Source organism: Cajanus cajan, chromosome 3, assembly GCF_000230855.2.
Source record: "Cajanus cajan strain Asha chromosome 3, NIPB_CcT2T_4, whole genome shotgun sequence".
Lineage (NCBI taxonomy): Eukaryota > Viridiplantae > Streptophyta > Magnoliopsida > Fabales > Fabaceae > Cajanus > Cajanus cajan.
Window position 1 is genome coordinate 40,709,965 of NC_138519.1, and position 10,537 is coordinate 40,720,501.

A 10,537-nucleotide genomic window follows, 5' to 3' on the forward strand; every position below is an offset into this window, starting at 1 on the left:
CCACATAGAGTAGCATTTTAGGATTTAGGCTTGTTGGGCCTAGTTTTGGGCTTCATGGGCCTATGGGCTTTTGGTACCCAATATTGGGCTCATTTTCATTCTTGTAATTTTTCCTATTCATTGTATTTCATTGACCATTGTATTTAGGTCATTAGTTTAGGATTTAAGGAGGATTACTTGTTTAATTGAAATAGGAAAAACTAGGTTTAATTTAGCATGCATTTAAGTTGCATTTTGAGTCACATGGATGGAGCCACCTTGGCTGAACATGTGTGACTCAAATTCAATCCTAAATGCACACTAAATCAGACCTAAATGCATTTAGTACCCATGGGATTCGGACTTACACATGTGGGTTAAGATTTGAATTCAAAATTTCAAATTTTGAATTCAAATCTTGGCGCCACATGTGAAGCTTTCACATTGGCACCAAATGCTTCCTAATTTCGGTGGCTTAAATAGTTTCCTCCTCACACATTGTATTCACTTATGAGAATAATGAAATTTGAGAGCTTATTCAGCCAAATTTCGTTCAAGAGTCACCATGAGAGAAAGCTTCACCTTAGGAACCCTTCTAGGATTTCCTCCTCTTTGAAGTGAGCTTTCCCTTGCACCTTAAGCTTGGATGCTTCCATCCAAGGCTTAAGCCTTCTTCCTATCCGAGAATCTCCTCCATATAGTGTTCATCACGTTGGTTTCTATTTCCTTGAAGAAGATCCGAGCAAAGGAAAAGATTAAGGAGAAGAACATCTACCACTTCTCCTAACCTTCTCCATCATTTTTGGTATCAAGAGCAAGGTCTTCAAGGAGATAAGTTGTTTCACTTTTGAGTCCATTTCTTTTTGTGTTCTTGTGTTGTTCATTGTGTTCTTCTTGTCTTGTTTGAGTTTATTTTCGGATCTATATGTTTTGAATCACATTTTGTTCCATAGATCCATTGGTTGATTGTTTTTGAATTTTCTTCCACAATCAACATGTTTAGGACCTATTAGCTTGTGCTTGTTTTGATTTAATTTGAGTCTCTCCATTCTTGTATGTGTCTGTGATTGGACTTCATGCATTTACATTAGATTTTGGTTTTTAATCCATGTTTTGTCTTAGAGTTTGTGTTTAGTCCTTATATGTTACATAATTCCTTGATTAGCATGTTGACCTAATTTTTCTTTGAGTACATTGTCTCATATTTTGGTTTCGGTTTGTATTCATTGTTGCCTACCTATATGTGCTTTTTCTTTTACCTTATTGTGTTCATAATTTGCTATTAGTCCTAGCAAGTTTCTTTAGAGTTAGGTTTCCTTTGTGTACTTAAATTTTCAAATCACTTTCCATTAAAAAAATTCTTAAAAAAATTTTGTGACTCAAATTTCAAGTGCTTAATCCTACTTCTAGTGCACTATCTTTTGGATTTGAAATTTTAAAAGAGTAAAGTGGCTGAAAACAGAGGAAAATACAAAGCCTAAAACAAAATAAAAGTTCAAAAGTTCAAAAGAAAAGTATACAAAAAGAATCCAACACAAAACCTAAAAACTAGTGCACTAGTTTCATCATTCTTCACTTGAATTGTCGCCACCGGTCCAAACGGGCCTCGGCGGTCGCGAAGACGGTCGAGCTCGCTTTTTATTTTAGTTTTGAAAATGTATTGGATTATTAGAACGACTTGTTCTCAAACTGAGACCTTGTCGATGTTATCCAATTTATTTATTAAATGTCTCACCAATCCATGTTAATCCCAAGCGGGACCCTCCATGGATTAGTGGTTTTCGTAGTAAAAGGGTTCGTGGAGTCGCCACCAATGTTTTACTCAAAACATTGGAAAAAGGGATAAGGCAATTGATTTTATAAATCAACTTTGGCCATTACAACCAGAGTTGGGTAAGGGAGTCGGTTACGCGTGGGGAAGGTGTTAGCACCCCACAGCGCCCCTTTCGGGTTCCCTATGACAGATTATTTCTAAAATAACAGTGTAAAATTACTAAATTACCCCTATTTATTCTAAGCAATTATAAATTAACTATCTACATGATGACAGTTTAAATATACACACAGAAAGCAGTAAAAGGAAGGATTTAAGAAGAAACCTTTGAAGCGTGCTTTTTATATATTTCGTAAAACTGGGAAGCTTTTTGGCGTTCCCTCGCTCTACAAGCCCGCTCGCTCCCTCCTATAAAATTTTGACTACGGAAATCCAGAGGATTTCCCTTCGACTAGGTTCGATCCTCAAGCAAAATGGCTCGGGGCTCAAGAACTTCGTCGGATCAACTCTCCGAGTGATTTCTAGGGCAGAACACTGCTCAAAAACCCCAGAATACTCAAGGAGAGGGTTGAAATTATGTTCAAAAGTGTGGAATGACATCCAATTGACGTCATATTTATAGGGAATAGGCGCAATACGGGCTACAGAATCAATACGGCCGTATTGAAATTTTTGAACTTCAATACGGTCGTATTGAGTTCAATACGGTCGTATTGAGTTCAATACGGCCGTATTGAAATTCAGAAATTTCAATGCGCCCGTATTGAGTTCACTGCGGCTGTATTGAAGCTTCAATACGGTCGTATTGATTTCAGTACGGCCGTATTGAAGTTTCAGAAACTTCAATACGCCGTATTGAGTTCACTGCGGCCGTGTTGAAGCTTCAATACGGCCGTATTAAGTTTAGTACGGCTGTATTGGGCTTCATTCCCTCCACTTCCTTATTTTAAGCTACTCTAAGACCTCTAAACCTACAGATAGCCATCCTATGGTCTTCTAGGAGTCCTTCTGGCTGACTTTCCTTCGATCTTTGAGGGTCTTCGAGTTTTATTTCCGACCCGGACAATTTTAGGGGTCTACAGCTGCCCCCCCTTTACTTAGTCGGACGACCTTTTGGTGTACCGGCTGACAAGTAAAGGAGTTGACCCAATTGTCCGGGTGATGTGCCGACCTTCTGACTTGTAATGTCTTCCGGTGGAAAATTGTTGAGTAGCCTCTCCAGGTGAGTGCATACCTCGGCGCTTCTGACATCCTCGGCAGCTGAGTTTACCCTCTCCAGGGTCAACTTCACTCGACGCCCGAGCCGGAAGTTGAACACCGACGTGCCTCTGGCGACGCTGGTGATTGAGTACCGTCTCTCCAGACCTAGCCTCACTCGACGCCCGAGCCGGAAGCTAGACACCAATGTGTTAACATCACACTGATGATTAAGTATTGCCTCTCCAGGCCCAACCTCACTCGCCGCCCGAGCCAGAAGTTGGACACCAACGCACCTCTGATGACGCTGATGGTTGAGTACCGTCTCTCCAGACCTAGCCTCACTCGATGCCCGAGCCGGAAGCTAGACACCAATGTGTTAACATCACACTGATGATTAAGTATTGCCTCTCCAGGCCCAACCTCACTCGCCGCCCGAGCCGGAAGTTGGACACCAACGCACCTCTGATGACGCTGATGGTTGAGTACCGTCTCTCCAGACCTAGCCTCACTCGACGCCCGAGCCGGAAGCTAGACACCAGTGTGTTAACATCACACTGATGATTAAGTATTGCCTCTTCAGGCCCAACCTCACTCGCCGCCCGAGCCGGAAGTTGGACACCAACGCACCTCTGATGACGCTGATGGTTGAGTACCGTCTCTCCAGACCTAGCCTCACTCGACGCCCGAGCCGGAAGCTAGACACCAGTGTGTTAACATCACCCTGATGATTGAGTACCGCCTCTCCAGGCTCCGCCGCTTAACATTTGGCGGTTGAGTTTGCCCTCTCCAGGGTCTGCGTCTTAACATCGGCAGGTGAGTTTACCCTCTCCAGGGACTGCGTCCGTGTCTTCTGATCACTTCGGCAATGCGTGTTTACCCTCTTCAGGGATTAGTGATAGTTTTGTCTCCACAGTCCACGATGCTGCTTCGACGGTTTGATTTTGATTTTGGTGCCACTGAGGGCTGGATAACGCAGGGATCCATCTAGGGGATGTGCAGTCATTCATAGGTTTTTGTGCCCCAACTTGCATTGCTTAGTTGGTACCCATGGGGAATTTCTGTTTCCTTTGGGTGTAGACACAGATGCTCTTTTTGAATTAAGCAATGCCTTATGTTTGGCTGACGTCCTTTGACGTTGGTGGAGTATCCCGGTTTATCCTTATTCGGGTATCTCTTTTTGATTTTCTGATTTTTGCTGCCTCTGTGTAGGCTGTTATCCGCTGGGGATTCTGGATGTTGATTTTGTCTCCACAGTCCACGATGCTGCTTCGACGATTGTTTTTGATTTTTGTGCCACTGAGGGCTGGATAACGCAGGGATCCGTCTAGGGGATGTGCAGTTACTCATAGGTTCTTGTGTCCCAACTTTCCATTGAGTAGTTGGCACCCATTGAGGAATTTCTGTTTCCTTGGGGTGTAGACACGAAGATGCTCTTTCTGAGATGAGCAGTGCCTTATGATTGGCTGACGTCCTTTGGACGTTGGTGGAGTATCCCGGTTATCCTTATTCGGGTAACTCTTTTTAATTTTTGGATTTTGTTGCCTCTGTGTAGGCTATTATCCGCCAGGGGATTTTGTCATTGGTTGTGATTGGCCTCTTCTGTTAGGCAGATCATCTTGATGTTCAATGATAGGCTGAGAGCCGGATTCCGCTTGGGGAATGATTATTGATCTTTTCGATTTTTTCTCTTTTTTGAAAGAGTGCCTCTGAATAGGCGAATTATCTTGATGTTTGATGATTGGCTGAATGCCGAATTCCTCTTGGGGAATGGTTATTGATATTTTTTTGATTTTTTTCTCTTTTTGAAGGGGTGCCTCTTGAGTAGGCGACTGGGGATTTGAAGTTCAGTGCTCGGCTGAGTGCCAAATTCCGCTTGGGGAATGGTTATTGATTTTTTTTTGATTTTTCTCCTTTTGCAGGGATGCCTCTGAGTAGGCGACTGGGGAATGTGGGATCTTATGTATCCCAGAGTATTATTTAGGAAGCCTCTGCAGGCTTAGCCTCACTCAGCGCTTGAGTCAGAGAGCTATCTTCCACTGAGGAAGTTTTAAGTCCTTTGACTAGATATACTGCTTGGGTGATCGTGCTTCCATTGGGAATGTCGTCGATCTTGCTTTGATAGCTCTCGCTGGGGATTCGTTCCGTGAGCTTGAGTTGAGGTTTCTCTGGGGAGTATTATTTCTGCGAGCCTCTCCAGGCTCAATTATTCTGCATACTGTGGAGGATGTGGAGTATTATTTTGGTAAGCCTCTCCAGGCTTAGTTATTCTGTACAAACTGTTTGTTGGATTTTCTATATCCTTGCCTTTTTTCATTTTCGGCTTTTTCTGTATTTTGCCTTTTCTTCTGATTTGGCTTTTTCTGTATTTTGCCTTTTTTATGTTTTTGGCTTTTGCTGTACAGAAATTAAAAGTGCTAAAGAAATTAAATTCAGTTATTATGAGAGAGTATTATTTCGGCAAGCCTCTCCAGGCTCAGTTATTTTGTAGGAGTATTATTTCGGCAAGCCTCTCCAGGCTCAATTATTCTGAAGGAGTATTATTTCGACAAGCCTCTCCAGGCTCAATTATTCTGTGGGAGTATTGTTTCGGCAAGCCTCTCCAGGCTCAATTATTCTGAACGAGTATTATTTCGGCAAGCCTCTCCAGGCTCAATTATTCTGTGGGAGAATTGTTTCGGCAAGCCTCTCCAGGCTCAATTATTCTGTACGAGTATTATTTCGACAAGCCTCTCCAGGCTCAATTATTCTGAGAGAGTATTATTTCGGTGAGCCTCTCCAGGCTCAGTTATTTTGAGAGAGTATTGTTTCAGCAAGCCTCTCCAGGCTCAGTTATTCTGAGAGTATTCTTTCGGCAAGCCTCTCCAGGCTCAGTTATTCTGTATGATGCTGTTGATTTTCTGAATCTTTGCATTTTGCTTGCTGCTGTCATACACAAGCAATTTTCTATTTTTCTATTTTATGCGGTTGCCTCATGATAAGGTCTTTGAATGTGAAACTAATGTGTGTGTGATGCACAAATGCAATACAATTTTTTTTATTTTTGTTCATTTATTTAGAAAAGTGAGTGGCTCTCCCTATCCTCTTCTTCTTGGAGGACTTTCTGTCATTGACGCGAGGGAGTATTTTTGTGAGCCTTTATGCAGGAGATTATGGATTTTACAGGAACCCCTCCAATTTTCTTTTATTGACCGATTATTAATGGAATTTCGTACAATTTTTATGAAAAACCAATTCAGAGGCATAATCACATGGTCAAGAGAGAAAAGAAATGAATAGATATTTTATTAATATTCACAAGTGTTTTTACAGAAAGATATACAGAAGGAAATTTCTGAAGAATGGCTGGCCAGGGTAGGCTATATACATTGGGCTTAACAATTATATCTGTAATTGTTGCTCTTTACGTTCCCCTAATTGCTTCGGCCTGAGCCAGGAGTGTAGATGCTGCAAGACGCTTGCTTCTAGAAGATAATCACTTGAACCGCCTTTCGGTTTTCGATTCAAGCGATCGTTGCTTGCTTTGCTTTTACATCTTATTCTTTTGCCCCTAACTTTTGCCTAGGACGTATCCTAGCGGGGATAATTTTGCCGTTGTTTTGCCTAGTACCCTTGTACTGGCGGGCTTTTTATTTTGCCCTAACTTTTGCCTAGGACGCCTTTTTTGGGTTTTCATCCTAGCAGGCCTATGCAAGCAACGTCTTCAAGCATAGTACTTCTTTACCACGTCAATGTTGACTGGGTATCGAAGTTCTTCTCCGTCTATGTTTGTGAGAATCAATGTTTCTCCTGAGAAGGCTCGTTTTACCACGTATGGTCCTTCGTGATTTGGGGCACACTTTCCGATTTTGCCCTTTTTGAGTTGGTAGTAATTTCTTCATTACCAACTCTCCCTCATGGTAGACTCGAGGGTGGACTTTCTTGTCAAAAGCCTTTTTGATCTTCCTCTGATAGGCTTGACCATGGCATATGGCGTTCAGCCGTTTCTTTTTGATAGGGTTCAACTGGTCATATTGGCTTTGAACCCATTCTGCCTCGGAAAGTTTTGTTTCCATGATTACCCTTAGATAGAGTATCTCGACTTCGATGGGTAGAACTGCCTCCACCCCATAAACGAGTGAGAATGGAGTAGTTCCTGTAAATGGACGTACTGAAGTCCTATAGCCATGAGGAGCGAAGGGTAGCATCTCATGCCAGTCTTTGAATGAGACAACCATTTTTTGCACTATTTTTTGATGTTCTTATTGGTTGCCTCGACTGCCCTATTCATCTTTGGCCGATATGGGGAAGAATTATGGTGTTGGATCTTGAATTCTTGGCACAGTTCTTCCACCATTTTGTTGTTCAGATCAGTGATGATTTATTTCTCCATGCTTCCACTAGATTATTCTAAAATCTTTTGGGACAAGAGAGAAAAGAAGGGAAAGATATTTTTTATTCTGAAGTTTGTGTTTTAGAGGGGATTTACTTTTCAAAAATGGTTTTTGTAAGAATGGTTAGCCGAGGTAGGCTTATGTGTTTAGGCTTGTTCGATTAAACACTTTATGAAGTTAAGCACATCTTTGTTATTAATGATTGTGCTTTGACAACTTGGATAGCTTTTCTTGAGCCCCTTGTTCAATTGATGGTACCATCATAGATTTATTTTGTTTTTCTTTTGCCCTAACTTTTGCCTAAAACACCCATTTGTGGAGTTTTAGCGGGCTTTTGTTTTTGTTCATTATTTTGTAACCCTAACTTTTGCCTAGGTCACCCTTTTGTGGGATTCCTAGCGGGTCTTTTGCTCTTATTTTTACGCAGTCCCCTTTTTGGGTTTCCTGCCGAGCTTATTATCTTTAGGATTTCTTTATCCATGATGGCACTTATTGAGGCCAAGGGAAGGTGCTCCAAGTTGTCACACACACTTCCACATAAAAATGATGTGGGTTTATTATTATTAAGATGATTTTAACCTCATTCATGTTTATTCAAACAGGGTTAAAAAATGTGGTTTAGAATTTTATTATAAGCAAGAAAAGAAGCAATGAGAAAGAATGATTTTATTATAATCATAGTGGAAACATGTGTCCTTATTTCATCACTGATATGGGTACCAATATTGACCTCTTTTATCTTTCGGCCCTGCCCCCAAATTCACAGTCTCCAATTTCTCTTAACATGATTGGAGTAGACGAGCTTCTTAATCTAGCAGTCTTTTCAGATCCGTAAAGATGGCCTCGTCATCACTGTCCAGCTCAACCCATTCATCCTCAAATTTTGGATCCCGGTCCGAGCGAACAATTACAGACATAATTATTTTATTGGTTCTGTTTAGGTTTAGAATTTATTAATGTTAATGAGAGAGAGAGAAAAGAACAAAATAAGAGAATAATGTGTGAAATATGCCTCTTTATTGATATGTATTGAATTTTGTACAAAGACCCTTATTCACATGAAAAGGTTCTCATGATCTCGGGTACTGATCACGAGTCCCTAAAATAAAAGAAAAATATGGAGGGGCCCTATTGTGGCTTGCCATTCTCTACTCCTGCTTTGGTAGAGGATTCTTGCTCACGTCGGGTGCTGTTGAATCGAAAGTGACCCACCCAGCATCGATAAGGTCTTGGACCTTATATTTGAGAGCTAGGCATTTCTCTGTTGAATGCCCTGGTGCCCCCGAATGGTATAAACATTTGTCTTGTGGCTTGTACCAATCGGGGTAAGGTGGGTCGATCTTCCTTGGTGGAACATAAGCTAGAAGTTTGGCTTCTACTAGCTTCGGCAGGAGATCGCTATAAGTGGTCGGAAGTTTATCAAACTTCTTCACAGGGGTGAATTGCGATTTTCCCGACTTCGAAGTGGAAGTAGCCGAGGATATGGTTATAGCATTGACTCCTCCCTCATTCTTCTTCCTGAAGGTCTTCTTAGCCTCGAATGATTGGGAAGGCTTAGCTAGCTTCCCACTTTTCAATCCTTGTTCCACCCTTTCCCCAATGGTGATGATGTCCGAGAAGAGTGTTGTCGTGTTCCCTATCATTTTGTCATAATAGGGACCGGTCAACGAATTTATGAACAAGGACACCGTCTCCTTATCCGACAGCGGGGCTCTATCTGTGCCGCCAACTCCCTCCAACGTTGGGCGTACGCCTTGAAGGATTCATCATTCTTTTTACTCAAGGCTTGAAGATCTGACCTATCGGGTGTTAGGTCGATATTGTATTTGTAGCGCTTGAGAAAGGCGTCGGCCAACTGCCTCCATGTGCACACTTGATTTCCATCCAGCTGCATATACCAATTGAGTGCAGTTTCAGCCAAGCTCTCTTGAAAGCAATGAATTAAGAGCTTTTGATTGGTAGCATATGCAGCCATCTTTCGGCAGTACATGGTGAGATGACTCTTGGGGCAAGTCGATCCCACGTATTTCGGGAAATCTGGCACTTTAAATTTAGGAGGGAATTGAATGTCCCTCACTAAGCACATGTCGGCGGCATCTTTGATGTCAAAATCATGCCCCTCCATAGCCCTCAACCGATCCTCTAGGGCGTGGAATTGTTCTTTTGAAACCTCGGGCTCTTTGATTACAATTCCAGCCCCTATAGGTATAGCGTGTGGAGGATCTTCTTCATGCTCTTCCTCCTCTCCCTCATGATGGGACCCATGATCACTGTGATGAGATCCATGGATGTTGTGATGACGCATGAGTTCCATCATTTGCGCCATTTGGTCTTTAAGTTGTGAAAGCTCGGTTGTGAGCTTTTTGTTTTGCTCTTCCAATGCTTCCATTTTCTTGATCTTCTTTGCGCGCGTGAGAACAGAGAGATGACCAGCCACTTTCTAAAATGGATTTTTTTAATCTAATTAGTTTATTCATGAATACGCTCTTGACATGAGCTTGATAACCCTCCATTTTTAAGGCGCTGCCTTTTTAAAACAGAGTGTTACTACCCTCCTTGACTTATGATCTCTCCTCAACGGAGAATCTCGATAATTATGGGTCTCTTTTACTCATGTCAAGAGGTATTGGTGAACCTAGAATGCATGGTTTATGAGGATGCATGATATCTTTATTGGTAATGATGTACATGCTCCTCACTTTTATTATATTTTCACACATGGTCTTTCCTCTCATGTCATGGTTTTTTCATGCATGGGGATTATTCTTTAGACCTTATCACGAGGTTATTTATTAATGCACAAACAATTGCACATAAGCATTTACACAAACAATTCACTCATCCACGAACAGTCACGAGCGAATCACGAGGTAGGGGTATCCTGCAGAAAGGTGCATATTCAAGGTAGGTTCTAACTGTTCTCACCAGTCCAAGGCCCCCAAGGTGCCCCCATTATAGGGACCCAATTCCTCTCATCGTAGGTCGATGGAAAGCTCCAACGCACCGTCGGACTCAAGTTCATGGTTATCACCTTGAGTGATGCTTTCCGACAACGGTCTACGGGCACCTATAGACCCATTCGACAACCGGCCGTACTAACATCCACTCCCTATGGTTAATCACTCATGCCCCCGGGTATAGAGGGAACTGTTGTGTGCAAAGGTTTGTGTGCAGTTTTTATTTCAAACAATTGCGTAAATTTAAAAATACAACA